General features: G+C 39.5%; 1 protein-coding gene across 4 annotated transcripts in view; it reads left to right on the forward strand.

Annotated features, from left to right (window-relative positions):
- LOC135098321 (neuromedin-U receptor 1-like) overlaps nt 1–20184 on the forward strand; it is a 101163-nt gene that overhangs the window by 56953 nt on the left and 24026 nt on the right. Inside the window, exon 1 of one of the 4 annotated variants that reach the window (XM_064000637.1) lies at nt 2328–2451. The exons of the other annotated variants lie outside the window; for them this stretch is intronic. The gene's annotated coding sequence lies outside the window, so the exon portion shown is untranslated. Of the gene's footprint in view, nt 1–2327; nt 2452–20184 lie in introns of those variants that run through there. 4 annotated transcript variants of the gene reach the window in all.

Here is a 20184-nt window from a genome sequence, read left to right on the forward strand (position 1 = left end):
GAGAGAGAGAGAGAGAGAGAGAGGAGAGAGAGAGAGAGAAGCAGACAGATAGACAGACGGGTAGGTATTTTGCATGTGCCCCTTCTGGCTGACACATCCGATGGTTGAATCGTCCCATGGCAATACGGTGGCATCACCACTTCACTGCGCCAGTCAATGGGAAGTTTCGGTGGATTTATTGGACTTCGCCGAAAATTAAAGGGAAGTGAGCGACGTTTAACCCCACATGTCACCTGGCAGTCCGTGGCGGGCGAGACGGTATTATTTCCTCGCGCTAACCTCTCTTTATTATGACTATTTCAAACACGGCAGGTAGAGCTGGAAGAAAAACAATACTCCAGGCTCACATTAGGAATCCCAATGCCACGTGTAGTCGAAAGAGATGAAATTATAGGTGGAAACTAATAAATGCAAAATACGAAAAAAAAAAATGCCAGTGAGGAATACTCATTATAGAAAAAAAGACAGATGACATGATAACGAGTATACAAAACATAATGAGGTTGTATAAAGGTTATTACGAATTCATACCTATTAATAATTACTGTAAAAATAAGACTTAATGACTAGAAATTAGGTCCGGTTCAACAATTAAGGATTAAAGGGTTTTATTTTTGTTTTAATCGTAATTGCTTCATTAGATTGAAAAAACGTCTTAATTAAAAATATCCCGCAGTTTTGCGATACGTGGTAAAAAGCGGCGGTTATTGTTGGATCATCGAGGCCATAACGTTTCATCGCATTGCCTTCCCGTGCCTGTGTGCAATGTGCCAGGCAAATGAAGTAATAGCTGTCACAAAGTCAATACCATATGATACCGCAGCTGCAGCGCCTTCAACCAGTCAACTAACCAGTCAGTCAGTCATTCACTCAAGTCAGTCAGTCAGTTAGTCAGTCAATTAGTCAGAACCAAGAAACATGAGTTGATATGATATATGATATGATATATCCGGTAAGGCAAACAGTTATTAAAAGAATTATTTTCGACAAAGCCGATGTCTTTCAAAATCACAAATGACAATTTTGCTGAATGTCAGACACTGATTAAAAAACTAAAGAATTTCAAACTCTTTTCTTTGCAGCTTTGGGGTTTTATATTCTTTATATTTTCGTTTTTTTTTTTTTTTACAATAAGTTTTCGTATCCATCATGGTCCTGTTAGAATGTCATTAGATGACGAGATGCCAGACAACGCTGACGTTTTGAAAGATGCATGACAGATTAGGCCATTCATGATGGCAATGGATGCAAAGGAAGGGGTTTCCTGAATCACGGTGCTGAACAAGACCAGTGATAACGGAATCATTATTACCCTACTTTCGTTTTAATAAATACGATAAAATTGTCTATAGTTCACATTATTTTATTTCTTGTACTCGAACGTCTGTTTTCCCACTCAAGCAAAAATGGATGTTCATCTATGAATCACCTGCATACAACAGACTATATTCTAGGGATCATCCTGTTCCCTAAACATGGCAACTTGTTATCTTTAGATTTTACACGCAACTTCTTTAACTTATAAAAACAAGAAACAGTTTCCAGTTCATTACATGAAAATTAAAATACCTACACTATGTGTCCGAAGATTACTCCAGTATTTATGTGCAAACGTAATAATATTAACCTAACCAGAATCGAGAAACGAAAGTTAAGGCAAGAGTTATACATACGTAACATAAAACTGTTTACAACACGTTCTGAAGTATTTTCAGAAGTTTACCCAAGAAGTTAAAGGAATACAAATTGTCTTGTCAGCAAGACAAGATGGTGAAAGTTGAAAGGTCTTAAATAATAGTTAAAAAGAATAGCATCACTCGAATTTCCCGTTCCTCAGAGGAAATTCGAGAACCTTCAAATATTTGGAGATGTGTGGCATTTAAGAAATATATATGAATACCATAAAGATGTCAACTAATACCGACATAATGAAGAAATGAGGATACATCCTGCGGTGTTCTAAGAGCACATACAATACATAACCTGGAATGAGCTGAAAATTATTCCACAAAACATAAAAAAAAAATAGTACTCATCGCTATTGATTCAACACACTCAAAAATCAATAGATTTCATCTTAGCTCAGTTTTACTTTTATTTTTTTTTTATTTATTTATTTTTATTTATTTTTATTTATTTATATTTATTTATTTATTTTATTTATTTATTTATTTTTTTGTTGGCAACATTTCTTACTTACATTTTCGCCGTCTATGTCTTCACATATAACCTGCGTTCTGCTTTAACCTCTTAACGTATCATTCTAGTACGGAACGGTTTCGAGACAAAGAACTGAAGCGATGTGACTTACCCAGCCAGCCAGTGCTGATGCGTATGTTGTGTTGTGCACGCGTGTGCTCGATTGTGTCATTTCTAAAACACTTGTTTGCGGTCGAAGTGAAATGGAACAGTCGGAGTCATACCTGATACCTGTTCCCGTCGGCCCACCAGGTATGTTGAGTAGGTAATAAGTGTATATGAGCATCCATTAATGGAGCGTAGTGAGAGTCTGATGTGCCTGTGGTGACTCCGCTGGGCCGATAAACCAAAGAGTTGCCATATCATTATTTGTAATATAATTCTATTTTATCCTATTTACTTTTCATATGACTGCCTAGTTAGTGAACTTCCTCAACATGAATGGAGTCCAAAATGGGAAGTATTAAGGCGTAGGAACGCGAAATTCGGAGTGAGTTGTTGAATGTTGGAAGTGTGTGATGATTGGACAAAACCTGACCACACTCACCAGCTAAGTGTGTGTGTGTGCGTGTGTGTGTGTGTGTGTGTTCGAATGGAGGGAGCTGAGATTGGCATTACATAGGATCCCTTGCTCGTTTGTCGTTTGAGGAAGAGAAAACGAAACTACGGGAAGAGAGGAATTTTTGACTAGTGTGAAGATTTGCCTTACTCTTGTAGAAAGTGTGTGCTGCCGATGTCTGTGACCCTGGTAAAGAAATTTGTGTTGACTGGTGGGGTCCGAGGGGAATGTTTGCATGAGTTTGAGGCATTAGGTGACCAGACGGGACTGTGGTGTGAGGACTCTGATAAGTATGAATGTCGCTTTGGTCGGGACAGTGGAGCAAAGAGAGCATTGATCAATTAACGTGTGTATTCTGCGTGAAACCTTCCCAGAGCAGTCGTAAGGGAGGTTAGGGGTGTTGCACCAGTGACTGAGTAGCGGACATTTGTTATTGTTCGATAAATTATGTTAAGGATCAAGAGTTAGAACGTGTATTTAAGCAATAAAGTATCAATGACGAGTGACGGATTCGTTTGCATATGAAAATTTGGGGTTACCAAGATGGGTTTGTATTAAATTTTATCCTCTCTTACAAGATATGTGTTCACTAGTAAATTATGTATTTATTTTAAAGGAACATTACCTGTGTATTTTCCGTATGTAAACATTTGCCTTGTTGTGTTTTGTTTGAAGCAGTAAATTATGAAATAGGAAATTAGGCTTTATTAACACACACCCACACACACACACACACACACACACACACACACACACACACACACACACACACACACACACACACACACACGTGAGACGCGGCACAGTCTCCTTTGTATATTTTTTAAATACATTTTCTTTCTTTTCACTGAATAATACGAGAAAGTTATTTTATATGATAAAAAGATTGTGGTTGTCGTGGCATCGTTATATTAGTTTCTTAAAGCAACAATTTCATGTTTGCATGGCTTACGTGGACAAGATCCATAAATTTCCCTTTTTTACAGAATACACAGAGATCATAGACTGAAAAGATTTTATAAATCTTTTAGAACCGAATATTGTCGCGTGTTGCCAGTGATTTATGTAGTTGTGATAAGTCTATGGTCCACTTTTTGTTCCCCCATGAGTGACCTACACCCATCTGACAAAACGTACCATAGAATATCCAATGGATGTCTTTGTAAGCGATAAAAAAAATACTATAATTCTTGAGTGTGATAGGAGAGATTTAGATTATCTGCACTTAGCTAAAAACATCATGATGAAGGAGAAAGCACTCCGGCAGCCCACTAAGCTAGAGGGTTTCAAGGAACTGTCGTCCCCCAGCGTGGAGGACGCTCCCATCAGCATCACGCCCTCCACGATCAGCACACTCACGAGTGTGCCGCACACCACCCTCGGCGGCGGCACAGGCAAGGCAGTGACCTTGTTAGCTACATTCTGCTGTTCCTTCCTCATCATTATCAGCCTCTTGATGGTGGGCAGAATATACAAACTGCAATCCGCCGAGCTGCACAACCCATTTCGCAGACCCGGATCTTAATCTCCGCCCCGTCTGTGTTTACTTATTGGCCGCTCAATGCAACCTGCGGCAAGTCAGTGCGCTGGTGTCTGGTGAAGATACTATTCTTTTATCTGTTGTTTACGGCTTGCTTGAGACTCTTCCATAAGTTAACGGTTCATTGTACCTGTCACTTTGCTCGAAGATTTATGGCAGTGAATGTGTTTATGGCTCAGGCCGAATGTCACATAAATCGCGAAGGCATTATCTTGTGACTTTGCTTCCGTCCCCTGCCCCGTCCATACTTTCCATTCCATCGCCGTCACATTCCTTCATGCTGAGTATTTGAAGTGACATAAAAGAGAGACATTACCATCCGCTGCTAGTCGAACGTAAGAGAAGCCTGTATTGTTACGCACATGTAAACTATCACCTTACACACACACACACACACATTGAAAGCTTTTACCTTCAAAATCCTCAAAATCCTGCACACATTTAGATTAAGATTACCTTTGCAGTTTTACAAATAAGACACTCGTATCGGATTTCAATGTTTATTTGAAATCGTACAGATAATCTCCTGTTAGTGAAAGCAAAATCCCAGTATTAAAGTGTGTGTGTGTGTGTGTGTGTGTGTGTGTGTGTGTGTGTGTGTGTGTGTGTGTGTGTGTAAGAGAGAGAGAGAGTGTGTGTGTGTGTCAGCATTCATCTCGTGAAAGAGTCATACTGAGCACATATATATATTAAAAAAAAAAAGATGACGGTTCTAGAAATGTAGCCACGTGTATGCTTATCTTAATTTATTTTCATTTCATCCAGACACATTGCAGACACTGATGGTTTATTTATTCCACAGTTTCTCTTTACTCTTCATTTTCACCTTCTAGACTCAATTTATCTTTCCTCTCCCTCTCTGCGTTTCACACGCCCCGTATTGATTAACACATGTCAGACTCGGTACCAGTTGATATTAATTCACATAGTCAAGTGTCGTCTTCTCTTTCCCTTCTGTTTTATCATCATCACCACACCAATAAAATTAAGTTCTCTGTTCCTTAACTCATCCTTCGCTGTTTCGTCTCAGTCTTTACAGCCATTCTATTTCTCCTCCTTTTCACTTTATGATATCGAGGTATTGAGAGCTTCCCTTTCATTGTTTTTAGATATCTTCTTGTGTAATAAAGATTTTGTCACTTTTCTCTATGATTTCTGACGACTCGGTATTCTCTTTCCTTTTAAATCACAGTATCGTAATTCTTTTAATTTCCTTTACCTCTTGGCCTATATGCTTCTCTAGGTTTTGGTCCATGGAAGTTAGGATGATCGGCTCCAAGGGTTTCGTTTAGGCACAGACAGGATTTGAAATTTTGAAATATCCTTTTCAGACTCATGTAGCGCCCTGCTATTCCCTGACCCACTCCCGGATTAAAGATAGAGTTGATAGCAGCATCTGGGGCATCGGCCACTCGATGATGGCTGCAAAAATAGCGAGTTTCAGCCACGATTTGAGCTCGGCATCCCAGTTCACCATTCTCCGCTCGCTGAGGACCTAGCCAACCGCCGCAAAACATCCTCTAGTCAAGTCATAAATATGTGATGTATCTTTTATTTCTGTTTTTTGTGTGTCTGCCGGTTTCTCTTTTTATTTTTATTTTATTTTTTTCTTGCTCTGCCCACTTCACACTTCATTAGTCTCTCTCTCTCTCTCTCTCTCTCTCTCTCTCTCTCTCTCTCTCTCTCTCTCTCTCTCTCTCTCTCTCTCTCTCTCTCTCTCTCTCTCTCTCTCTGCTCCTTTAACCTCTTTGTTTCCACCTCCCCGAGCCTCACATCCGCCACGACCACCTGGGCCTCGCTTACCACATCCATCTCTTGCAGTACTCTTAATTCTCGTGACCTCAATCTGGTGAGCCACAAAGTCTTCACCAGCGCCACAGTTTCGTGATGAAGGCGTCAGCGTAGTGTAATTTACAGGCCATTTAGCCACCCTCTGTTGAATAATGGTTTTCCGAACTTCCTGAGGGTGCAGAATTTGATGAGTCTTTTTTTCCAGTGGCCGAGTTTAATTGGTTTTGTTGTGAGAATATGCTGCTGTTCTTATTTTTTCCTATTTTTTTTTTTTTTCCTCCCTGTCTTTGTTTTTCTTACAGTTAAGTTTCACTCATTCTATTTGTCTGAACTTTTTACCCAAGGAGGGAAGAGGGCCGTTTGTCTTGTGGGTTTGGTTTATTTTTACATTTTTTTTTTTTTTTTACAGCCTTTCTGTATCTTTTTTTTTTTTTTTTACGTACGAACATTCTTTTTTTAACAGTGGAAGCTTACAGTTTACAGCTAACGTTAGTGTCTTTATAGATACAATATTTTTTTTTCTTATTCCGTTTCCTCAGATGGTCCAGTCCTCTTCTTTTACATAATTACAAGATAAGTGTATTTCTTAGCGCTTGAAATACTCCCACAGTTTCCTTGTTAACGTGCAGGCAACAATACTCCTCGTTTCTTGTGTTTCCTTTCACAACCTTCAGGTATTGACAATCCCTCCACACTGTTCGGCCATTCTCACATCCCCTTGTTTACCCCGCACTTGTGACGCTATTTGCACATTGGCAAACGAGCGCCTTCTGTACACTGTTGTTCTCAGCTCCTCGGGCACAAATAATCCTCCTGACTAACGATTCAACCTTCACTCCTTGTCTTTAATAATTAATGTTTCGTAACTGCAATGGCACAGATTGGTTCTAGAAAGTATATGTTTAGGCGAAGTACTGCGTTACCGTTAGTTCGTAGCTTTCTCACCAGAGTGCTAAATCATCCATTATATTTTTGTTTTTTCCTCCAATATCAGTCGTCCGTCACGTCACGTTTTCCTTTGTCCCTCCCATAACTCGCACTGCAGCTGTAAACAAAATATTTTGCCACTGCAACTGTTATTCCTCGCTACCTTCGTATTCTCTCTCTCTCTCTCTCTCTCTCTCTCTCTCTCTCTCTCTCTCTCTCTCTCTCTCTCTCTCTCTCTCTCTCTCTCTCACACACACACACTCTCACACACACACACACACACACACACACACACACACACACACACACACATCCACTTATCTATTGTTTCTCTCTTTATCCAAAAAGAAATTGTAATCCAACTCTTTGGTGCCATTGTTCGTCTCTTAGTCACACACAGACACACACACACACACACACACAACACACACACACACACACACACACACACACACACACACACACACAGTGCAGTCGCCAACGAAGGATCATTTTGTCTCCTCCTTTGACTTTTTTTTTTTTTTACAAATGTAACACGCTATCCCAGCCTTACATGTCTAATGGAATCATGCATATACCCACAGACACTCTCTCTCTCTCTCTCTCTCTCTCTCTCTCTCTCTCTCTCTCTCTCTCTCTCTCTCTCTCTCTCTCTCTCTCTCTCTCTCTCTCTCTCTCTACGACACAGTACGACCATTCTCTTCCCTACACACACACACACACACACACACACACACACACACACACACACACACACACACACACACACACACACACACACACGTCAAGTAACTATTCTTGGTTTTCTTTATCCCACATTTTCTTTGTTAAGCATATGAGTGTGTAGTTCATATAAAATCACGTAAAAATAACTTGAGTTGTACTGTTTTATATTCTGTTGTCTAAGTTTTCTTGCTTTACTTTACTCCAGTTTACCTTAATTCATCATAATTTTACCTTAACTTACCTCACCTCCCATTCCTTTTCTTTTCTCCTTTCTCCTATATTTCCTTTTCAGTTCATAGTTACCTTCCTTCTGTCTTATCTAGTGTTTGCTACTTCACCTCCCCATTCCCTTTCCTTTTTTCTCCTTTCTCCTATATTTCCTTTTCAGCTCCTAAAGTTACCTTCCCATTGCCTTATCCTAGCCTTTGCTGCCTCGCCTCACCTTACCTTTCTTCATCGCAGGTGTAGGCTTCTATATAACAACTGAAACAATAGCAAAGTTTGGCGTTATTTTTCAAGGCTATGTTCTTTTTTTTATGTGGATCCATTTCAGTAAGTTTTTTTTCTATGACTCTTCCCTCTGGCATTCATGGTCACGCCAACTATAAATAAAAACCAATCGTCCGTTTTTGTGTTTTAGTTCACTGTGTCTTTTATCAACTTCGATCTGACCTTGTTAGTTTTTTTTTTTTTTTCCTCTCTCTCTCTTATGGATTGGCACTACCAGGTTCTGCTTTCACATACATAAACCTCGCTTCGCCTCTGTATCTTCTATAAATTATGAATTGGCCTTCGATTTTAGATTTTTCTTGTGTGTGTGTGTGTGTGTGTGTGTGTGTGTGTGTGTGTGTGTGTGTGTGTGTTTCTCTTTTCCACAGTGCCATTACCAGGATGTATTCCCCCCATGCATAAACAGACCTTGGCTCGCCTCTGCCGTGTAAATGTAATAATATGACTAACCCACGTAGGTGAACGCGTCACATCAAACGCAGAGAGAAAAATATTTCTGTATAATCTTCTCAGGTTTCTTTGAAAGGCAAGGTAATATTCCATGAAAGAAAAAAATAACAGTTTGATTCGGAGAAAATGTTGATAAATACGATTATCAATATATATTTCATACCTACTCTCTATTTTTGTAAACCAAATCGACTTTTCCCGTGAAGGTTGGTAACAGAAACGAGGCGCCACACGCACACCTTACACTCTCAGTATTTACTTTTAACGTGCTTCATGTATTGAGATTTGTGACGCCGCTTTCAACATTGACAGTACTAACATTCCGGCTAATCCTCCTCGCTTCACAAGCTTCCGAGTACATATATTCTGACCTTGTTTGCATAATAATACAGACTCGTATTGTCCGTCGCCCACACACAGGCTGGGTTTATTGTTTGTTGTTTACTCGCTCACATCCCGCCAATTAGTAGGTCATTTATCGCCCAAACAGTGTAGAATACTGACTTAACGACCCGACTTTACAAATATGCAGTATCTAGGAGACTTCAGCCGTGTGTGTGTGTGTGTGTGTGTGTGTGTGTGTGTGCAATCCCTGGTGTACAGTCCCCTCTTGCAATAAATAATGTGGTAATCATTGCCTCGCCTCTCCTTTACTTCCCTGTTCCCTCCACACCGAATGAGGTAAAAGAAAAAGAATGAGAGAAGGAAATGTAAATAACGTAGGAAAAAATCTACAATCGGTCTTGTTTATCATCAATTCCCACAGTGTTTATGTTATTTGCCGTAATAACAACGCTACACCCCGACACAAAAGCACCTGTTTATAGGTAGCGATATGGAAAAGAGTACAATTTTTTTTTTCTTATGTTCTGTTTTTTGTTTTCATTTTATTTATCTTTTTATTTTTTTTTTTTTTTTGTCTGTTTGCTTATTTACTTGTTCAATATACATAAAGGAATTTTACCTAGCAAGCCCACCACTTCTTCCTTCACCATATGTCTGTTACCAGGGACTGACTAGTAAAGCGAAAGGAGTCCGTATTTCACAAATCTCCAAAACACACGTAAGCTTAAACCCTCCTGTATTGCCATGATTCTCAGAGCGCCAAGGCCGAGGGAAAAAAGGAAGGCCACGCAGCAGTGTTGACATGAGGAATCTTATGACGTGAAGGAGCCAGGAATAATATGCTCATCAGGGATTTCCCACCAGGAGCTTTCTGGCGCCGTGGATTGATTATGTGGCGGTGACGACGTGCAGAAGTCCAGGGTGTGGTGGATTGTTTCCTCTTGTTTTGGTGTTATTTATTGTGATGAAAACTTGATCCGTGAGGCTAAAAGGAAGGATAAAGTAAAAGAAATATAGATAAGGTTATATTTTTCCATGACCAGACACGGAAATGCACTCAGGTAAACACACACACACACACACACACACACACACACACACACACACACACACACACACACACACACACACACACGCACGCACGACAGATGCAGATAGACAGACAGACAGGCAAAAGCGTGAAGGACAGTGCGTTTTGTCGAAATAATGATTAAAGTATTTTTCTCGAAATGCAGATACTGCGTGTATAATTAAAACTTTTTCCATGCAGTTTTCCTTGCGCTCTGACTCACCCACTCGCTCATTCACTCACTTTTACTGACTCACTTATTCTGGTATGCACTTTTACTCACTTTACGTATATATTTCAAGAACTCTCAAATATACGGTCCACATCACTAAGAGAGAGAGAGAGAGAGAGAGAGAGAGAGAGAGAGAGAGAGAGCCAGTAAAGCGACAGGAAAAAAATGAAAATGTGTGCCACAATAAGTCACCTTTTCTCTGTCATTATCCCCACACCAGGAGTTTTTCTGCTCAGTGACGTATGAAATCAACTAAAGCAAAGGTGGGAAAAAGAATAGTTCCTTCAGCCTTGCCGAGACATTTTACTTCGCTAAGTCGTTTCATCATTAACTTTTATTCCAAAGCTTCCGTGACAATTTACTTTCGCCGGTGTCCTGATACGGCAAACCTTCGTTTTCTTTGCTTCTTTCATTTTCCTTCAGTGTTTATCCTGTTACTGACAACGAATCACACTTCCTCACGGTATTCGAAGCCTCGATAGGTAACTCGTGTGTTGTGTGCTTCGCTGTAGGGAGTTGTAGTGCTTCAGTGATTTCATCGAGTGTCGCACCTGAGTGAGTGAGTATGTGAGTACGCATTATTAAACATTTCTCGGCGCTTTATTCTGAGTACATTTATCAGGCTGTATTGAAAGTTATTAGTGTTTTCAAGGGTTTTATTTTTTTATTATCATTTATTTATTTTTTTTAGGGGTGATTTTAATGACGGTTCAACAAGACTCTAACATCACTGGGAAAGAAAACAAACACGAATGACTAATCATCTATATAGCCTTACAGAAACAACCCTTACGAGAGCCCGAAGCATTTCAGAATACGGATTTGTGTGTTGTGGTTCGTTCACTTAAGCTCCTTCACTCACGGACTAATGGCATGTCCAACACGTCTTTATACTGTTTGAAGAAAGTATCATTCACCTGTTTGTCTTGCGGGAATAGCATTGCGGGAGTGCTTTGAAAGGTAATCAATAGTAATAGTTGTGTCTTGGATTGCGTGTCGGATGTTGCGCCGGAGTGGATAATAGCGCTGGCGTGATGGCTACAAACTAGGCATAGGTTGCGTGTCGGCCAGCTCTCACAGATGACCAGTCCGCTTAAGATCACCTTCAACATTCAATGCCTTGTAATATCACTTCCATGACCTAACAGGGCGATGTTGTATCAAAGGCATTGCGGTGAATGACTAGCTATTTACACAGTGCATGCCTGCCGAGTCACGCTACTTGTCCTCGCGTTGTGAATCTATGCACACGCCTCACACAGCCCGTCACAAAAGAGAAAGCATTGTCGTCTTCTTATTCTTCGTTTTTCACTTCATTTTCTTCACCCTTTCATCCTCCTCCTCCTCCCCCTCCTCCTCCTTCACAGTAAGCTACTAGACATGCTTCGCGTTGGGTGCAAGTCTCGTCCAGAATGTTTAACCTTGCTGCTTGAAATTCACGGTCCCTCACCCACCTTGCGGTCCCGATATTTCCACCTCTCGAGAGATATATTGGAACCTTGATTCGAATTCTTTGGTGTCGATGGGAATCTTGGCCACGTGTATGTATGTATGTATTATGTGTGTGTGTGCGTGTGTGTGTGTGTGTGTGTGTGTGTTGTTTCTGTCCATCACACTGCCTCTTTGTTTGCTCGTCTCACCCTTGTGCCTTTTGCACCTCTGCCTTTTTTTTTTTAAGTTTCTTTTTATATATTCATCATGCATTTCTTTCAGTCCACCTGTCTGTCTGTCTGTCTGTCTGTATGTATGTATGTATGTATGTATGTATGTATGTATGTATGTATGTATGTTTTGTTATTGTCTCTTTTTCCACGCATGATTTATACAACTTAATTTGCCTTTCTGTATTGTATTCCTCTCTCTCTCTCTCTCTCTCTCTCTCTCTCTCTCTCTCTCTCTCTCTCTCTCTCTCTCTCTCTCTCTCTCTCTCTCTCTCTCTCTCTCTCTCTCTCTCTCTCTCATTGCTCAGTCCATGGAAGGCATCTCATACATTCCATATGTGGGCGTTCACGTGGGAGTATTGCAGAGAAGACTTTCAGGGGAGATTATACCTTTTTTTTTTTTATGTGTGTGTGTGTTTTGTTTGTGTTTGATGGTGGTGGTGATGAGGAGGGCGAGGGTGAAATAGGTTTGATAATGGCTATCACCGTGACGGATATTTTTGTCGTGTTAATTGGATGTGTTTATTGGTATTATAATTTGCTAAATGGCTTTATGTTCTGTTATTGAAATAGTTATTACATGTAACCCAATCCCAATGTTTTGCGTTTTTTTTTTTTCTGTTTTTTTTTTTAGGCGTCATGAAGTTTTATCTCCTCTTTTAACTGTTTCGCACTTCAGTTTTTAAAAAGTTGTCCTGGAATGTTAATTAATGTGCTGCTGGAAAACAAGTCCACAGTTCGTTGCAGGACGTCACTCTCTTTGCCACTGATTAATTTGGTGGTGTTTACTTGTTGGTTAATTACTGTTTATTTTTTACCTGTCACCGATATGAGGAGGAAACTCTCTCATATAGGTTACGCTATTAAATTCACCTGTGTTTATATTACGAATTAGCAAATACCAACTCAGAGAACCATGACAAGTGTTGGAGGAACACTCATGATAGAGACTCCCGCGCTGCACGAGGAAAGATGTGATACGACAGGAAGGTGGAGTGTCTGGGGTGCGGCAGTGTGAAGGGGAGGAGACAGACTGCCTAAGTAAAGGCTGGTGGGCTGACAGGAGGCAGTAATGCGGCCGAGGAGTTGGATGATGTGAGTGGTTGCTTTTAGTTGCTTTTAGTTGCTTTTAGTGTGGTTTCAGATATTTCCGCACGGGTAGGCGGCGATACCTGCTGGTAATGGAGAGAGAGAGAGAGAGAGAGAGAGAGAGAGAGAGAGAGAGAGAGAGAGAGAGAGAGAGTTAATCTAAAGGTCAGCACTTGATTTTAATTTGTTTGATTTTTACTTGCGGTCCTGCATTTAAGTTTACTCTTTTCATGATCTATGTGTGAAACAGAGAGCAATGTTCACGCACACTGTGTAAGTTAAAATAAATTAAAGCAAATCCTTGTTTAAGAATGCTCTTCAAATGTAGCAGAATAATTGTGTAGTTAGAATAGTTATATGATTATATATAAAACTTAGTTATTTATATAAATATGTTGATTAAAGTAATAACATAATTATTAGTATAATATAAATATAATAACATAGGTAGTTATCTCTTAAGGGCTCCGTAGCAAAAAATGAATGAATGAATGAATGAATAAATAAATAAATAAATAGATGAATATTAGAAGATTATAGACTGCCCCTAAACGCTTGCAGCAAATAAAGTTCATATTAAGAAAACAATGACATTAAAAGCAGATAGTATAGAATCGTATCGAGTTTCAAGCTAATCTTGTTTTTACATATTCAAGGAAACAGTAAATAACCTTGTATGTTTTAAATAAAATTGTTTGTTAATACTCTAATGACCCAATATTTTACTAGAACGAATAATTGGCCTGGGTGGCGGTGGTGCGCGCCGCGGCGTGGCGTGTCCAGTCAGTCGTGGCGTAGTGTCCCCTAACTGCCCAATAATTCCCGGAAATGTGAATATGGAATCTTTGTTTTTACCTTTGTGTTGTAATTGTTTTATATTTTTGTCACCTTCCTGGTTCGCCATAATCCTTAAAGTTTTATTCACATTTATATTAATTGCCTTCTCATGTACTTTTTTTTATTTGTTCTTATGTAGGTATAAATTTTCCTCTTTGTTCCTCTTTACTTGTTTGTTATTTTCTTCTTATTTTAGATATAAGACAAGGAGTTTTATCAATTTACAAATGAAGGGTTATATATTTCCATGGATCCCACTTTTCAAACTTAAATGTCTTTGCTCGCCTCATTTTAATAGGTTGTAATTGTTGGGTTTTCAGTGGTGTTTACTGCAGATAGTTTAATAAGGCTTGCACATCGTCATTAGGAGAAATACCATGAGAACCAGACTTATTATATATGCTACGCTGGTTTTGAAGAAGAAATATCTACCAGTATATGAGAAGAATTTCAAAATACATCCACTTAACGGTTTTCTACTTTATTTTCTTTAATTGATTTACGCAGAATAAATGTTTGACACGCAAAATTCAACATATCTCACTGCAAATCTGATCCAAAAATAGACCTGTAAATTTAATCAATCAGTAATCGCGTGTGAACCTTCCATCATTACTATAAATATTGACATTACTGCCTTGCTCAGAACACACACACACACACACACACACACACACACACACACACACACACACACACACACACACACACACACACACACGTAATAAATCCATCTAGCTATCTATCTATATATCTATCTATATCTATAATGTTAACGTAACGCTCTCTGCGAAGGTAATGTTTTCTATCTAAAACAACATATTTCCAGCTCCACTGTCAGAAAAATTTAATAAGAGAGCATTTCACTGTCCACTGTTATGTCCATGAATATACAAAAAAAAAAAAAAAATATATGGAACTGTCACATTATCTTGATTTGTAATGATAGAAAAAATAGACAGAGGTAGAAAATACAAGAAAATAATTAAACAGATGGATATATTAATAGATAGATAAATAGATAGATAGATAGACAGAGAAATAGGTAAACCAAACATGTTACTAGATGAACGTATGTGTAGATAGATAAAGAGATAGACAACGATGTATTCCTGTTTTGTATTCCATTTGTTCCTCTAATGTGTGAAAGGAACGGAACACTTAGACCACTTAACACCGAGACCTAATGAGCACACAGGTAGGATCGCCTCACCGGGCCTGTGGTTGCTCAGCGCTGCCTCCTTTATACTTGGTAAACGCGAGCGCCAGAATCCCCAACCTAAAAATAGAGAAGCTTACAGGGAAACAGCTAGGCGAGTTACGTAAAGAGAACCGTTTATAATAGATGCGCCGCCAGCTTACTGCTACTACTACTACTACTACTACTACTACTACTACTACTACTACTACTACTACTACTTTTATTGCTTTTAACATTTTTTTCCGTACTTATGTTGTTGTTGTTGTTTTTTTTCTCCTTATCCCATTAATACTCAACATTTTTCTTTTCTTTTTTTTTCCCCCTTTTTCGTCGATACATTGTCCGCATTTCCCACGTATTCTTCTCTTCACTCTTCCCATTTTACAATCCATTTTAGTTTTCCAAAATGGAGCACAGTTATCGCGCAACAATAATCCAGTGTGAATTGTTCCCTGTTCACACACACACACACACACACACACACACACACACACACACACACCCACACCCACACACACACACACAGAGAGAGAGAGAGAGAGAGAGAATATTGTGAACCGAGCCATAATGAAGTTAATATTTACGTGATATAATGTACAAACAGTTATTGACGTAGATAGTCAGGTGAGGAAAATTTCAAAAGCACGCCATTTATTAAAAGTGCTTTTATGTGAGCAACGAGGACGGATGACGAAATATGTAAGAATAATAAGAAATAATGAGGAATGACAATAATAAGCAGCAATAGGAAGTGTTAACTAAATGCCAGAGATAGTTCTGAGAGAATGCTTAATGCCTGTAACATATGTAGTTATTATCTTGTCAACTAGTCACGAGGTGCAATGGAACAGGTGTGTCAGTATCACGACATATACGTAATTAAACAAATGAATGTAGAAATGTAAAGCGTTTTAGTCAATCTCATTAAAAGATGTTAGTAGTAGTAGTAGTAGTAGTAGTAGTAGTAGTAGTAGTAGCAGTAGCAGTAGTAGTAGCAGTAGTAGTAGCAGCAGCAGCAACAGCAGTACTAGGCAGAGGTGAACAGACAAAGACTGGTAGGGTGCAAGAGAGTATTCACGTGTGTGCCAAATTCTGATTGGCAGCGAATGCTCTGACCTTTTTTTGTGGAAATATAGTGAAAAGCAGATGGAATCCTGAACGGCTGGTTTCAAGTTCATACTGCAGAGAGAGGAATTTGTGCAACCCCACCATTTGTTTCGAGCATCACGGATTGGAGCTACCAAAGGTGACAGCGTGAATAGTTTTGAAGTTGCATTGGAATGAAGGCACATTGGAAAGGGACGAAGTGTTGATTGGTGTGGACAGGTATCTCTGCTCCTTGTGTCATGTATCTTCAAAGTTATCAATGGCTCGTGGCAGGTGTGTGCAGGGAGGAACGATAGTGTTCGCTTTGACGGAAAAGAAATATATGGTAGTGGATATAAATTTTGTTTTATTGTGTGATACGGGAGGGAGGATGGATGTTGAAAGCGTAGCTCATGGGAGAGTTCAGATTATTCAAGCACAACGGTCAGGACTGGATATACGTGCACAAGAAGAGTACAAGTGCCTGCGTGATGAATAGCATACTGGATTGCTAGAATGCTGGGCAAATAGTACCAGTTATAATATGTTGAGATTTATTTTTTTCAAAATATGGCTACATTTGAATTCCATTGCCAAATCACGATGTCATTTTCTCACATTTACTCAGAATCCGATGAATGTTAGTTATACAATATTTCACCCAGAAAGAAAATAAATACGCATATATAATGTGAGTGAGAATTAAGAGACCAAGATCAAGAAGAACTCGGAATGCGGTCGAAGGAGATCATTGTCTGGTACTGATTTTTCGTCCAAAACATTCTCTACAATAAATTACTTCTTCGGGTAACTGTACATTGAGGAGCATGTTTGTTTTAACTGTTTCGTAAGTAAGTTTAGGTAACATCATTAACATTTTTCTAGTTTGTATGCTTATGCTTTGGGAAAGGAGGCACTGTCCACGGTCACTTGGTAGTACTGCGACACAGCCGTTGCCATACGAAAAGAGCTCAGACCTCATATTGACTGATCTCTGGATAGGACGGAGACCACTCTCACACCACACACCCGGACAGCGAGACTACAACCTCTCTGCTTACATCTCGTACCTTTTTGCTGTTACTTCAACAGGGGCAACACATTAATTAGGAGGCTCGATCAGCAGCCTCGACACCCCCGTGACTCAACCTAGCACCTAGACCTTCTTAATTATGAGCAGAGCTTGCTAAACACTACACTACACGGCGCGCACGCGCGTTTGTGTGTGTGTGTGTGTGTGTGTGTGTGGCCGACTGTCCTTGTATGTATGTAAAGGCTGTCAGACGCATATTCATGCCTTGCGACCTAAATGCTCATTGAGTCACTAAATAGCACTTCATTCGCCATTGGATGAATAGCAGTCACGCCTGCTGGACTCTTTAAAGACGGTAATACCTTACTTAACCGATTCTCCTCCCACAAGTGTTGGAACAGGTGTCTCACGCCTGATTCCTCGCCGAGCTTCACACCTGTGCACTGATGTGTATTGAATATTTAAGAACGTTTCTCTCTCTCTCTCTCTCTCTCTCTCTCTCTCTCTCTCTCTCTCTCTCTCTCTCTCTCTCTCTCTCTCTCTCTCTCTCTCTCTCTCTCTCTCTCTCTCTCTCCTTTCATGCAGTTGAGTTTTATGGTATACCTCCCAACATTTAATCATCGACAATCTCTTACTGTATAGGCTGTACCATTACCATTGCATTAGTTATAAGGATGTTTTTGTCATGAGGGAGTGGAAAAATCCTGATGGAACCCATGAAGTTGGGAAAAAAAACAATCCGTTGTTTTGAAACGCCACACATTTTCCAACGCTGTCATATACTCACTCTTATTGGAGAATTTACAAATGACTGGCGAATACCCGCTGATGATCGCTCGGGTTTGCTCTTTCCTCTTTCTGCAACTTGTTACCAACGCAAACAGAAATTATAGATGGTTGCTGTGGTTTGCCAGCATTCCCCAACACCTGTTTACATAATTTCCCAACGCCGTTTTTTAACAACAAAAAACTAGAAGGTATATTTATGTTTGATCGCTTTATATTGCTATAGTTTCAGCGCTCTGGGGGCTGTGAGTGCCTTTAACTTAAGGCTCCTTCATTTCAAGTTAATAGACCAAAGTTTGCAGCAAGTTTTAAGAGATTAGAAATTAATGTGTTTTCCTGCTCTCGTGAAAAACTATTATTTGAGCATTCAGCGAAAAGTGGCGGTCCATATGACTGGTGTGTGTAGATATTAATGATGAAATTTATTAATAACGGCTATCATTTACTCCCTTTTAAAAGTAAACGCTATGGAGACGTGACTGATTTCCCATGAATGTAAAATTTAATGTGCAAAGTGGTTTAGCTTGTTTTGCTTACTTGAGTGAAATATCTACAGTAAATATAAGGGAAATAACTGACGAATGAGATATAGATAGAAAATAGAGAGTTCCGGTGGCCTGGCGGTAGAGATGAGCACGTACAGTCATTAAGTCGAATAGTAACCTGCCTCATTCACCTCTTCTGCGTTTTGTGTTAGCTGTCAATCTTGCGTTCTCTGATTTCCTTAGAGTCTATCAAGTGTTATATTTTGTAAGGACATTTTCAGCACATCACAGTACTCAGTTATGAAGAAAATTTCTGATGATAGAGAAAACTTCCTGGCACGTTAATAGACTTTTGACCGTGACTGCACCACTCATAAGCCAGAGGTACGGGTTTGCATCCCCGATCATTTGAATCTTCTGTCCTCCAGCAGAGGATAGATACAGACCTTCATTAATGACTGTTAAGATTGTAATTTGAGCAGTCCTGCCTACCTTAGTGTGTGTGTGTGTGTGTGTGTGTGTGTGTGTGTGTGTGCTTAGTGGGTGGGATGAGATTATGATGGGCGGTACTAGAATATCAAACAGTGTATGTATATTAATAATGTAAATGAATTATCAAACATGAAATGTGTGTGTGTGTGTGTGTGTGTGTGTGTGTGTGTGTGTGTGTGTGTGTGTGTGTGTGTGTGTACACCCAAATACATGCCTGAGGATACATGCATATGTTATGAAAATTAAAAAAGAATGTGCACATGAATAAAAGAAAAGAATTGTAAACTTATTTTTAGATAGGAGGATAGAGACAGTCAGATAGATAAATAGATACAGAGGTAGACAGATAGATATATATGAATAGTTAAACATCAATAGTTAGATGAGATAATGATGATGATGATGATGATGGTATTGGTGGTGGTGGACAGGTAGACAGATAAGAGTTGGCAGAGTAGACAGATAGATGTACACACGCCAGCACAGCCACACACACGTTACTCCCACCATCAGGCCTGGCGCTGGGATGCTGATTACTCGATAGCTTAATGTCATCATATCACAAAGCGCTAATTATTCAGCTTTAATTAGCAATGTTCGTCAGAATTATTTGACACCAGGATGCTGCGATTTTTTTTTTTTTTTTGGAGGGGGTGGGGGAAACAAGCGAACATTATAGAGCTTTTATGAAAACTGAAATTCTTTTTTATCTTTATTTTTATATGCGAGTAACATTTCCTTAAAACAGAGTCTCTGTATCGATTATTTTCATGTGGCTTAGTTGTTTTTCGTTAACGGAGCTCCATTATTTTTTCCTTTATGTTTGATGGAGAAACAGAACGTTAGGAAGGATAATGGACTGAATTACACCCTCGAGACGTAAAGCGAGAAGTGGACCCAGATGAGTTTGCTAAATGGAGAAAGGAGGGAGGGAGGACGAGAGAGAGAGAGAGAGAGAGAGAGAGAGAGAGAGAGAGAGAGAGAGAGAGAGAGAGAGAGAGAGAGAGAGAGAGATTCCGTGAAAGCAAATCACCCTCCCTTGACAGTAATTTGATACTCTTCGATACAATGCAAAAATAGAACGACTGGAAAGAAATTTATTCATTTATTCTGTTCACACTTTCTGCTAAAAAAAAAAAAAATGTCCAAGCAAGAACTCAAGTGCT

Source organism: Scylla paramamosain, chromosome 4, assembly GCF_035594125.1.
Source record: "Scylla paramamosain isolate STU-SP2022 chromosome 4, ASM3559412v1, whole genome shotgun sequence".
Classification (NCBI taxonomy): Eukaryota; Metazoa; Arthropoda; class Malacostraca; order Decapoda; family Portunidae; genus Scylla; species Scylla paramamosain.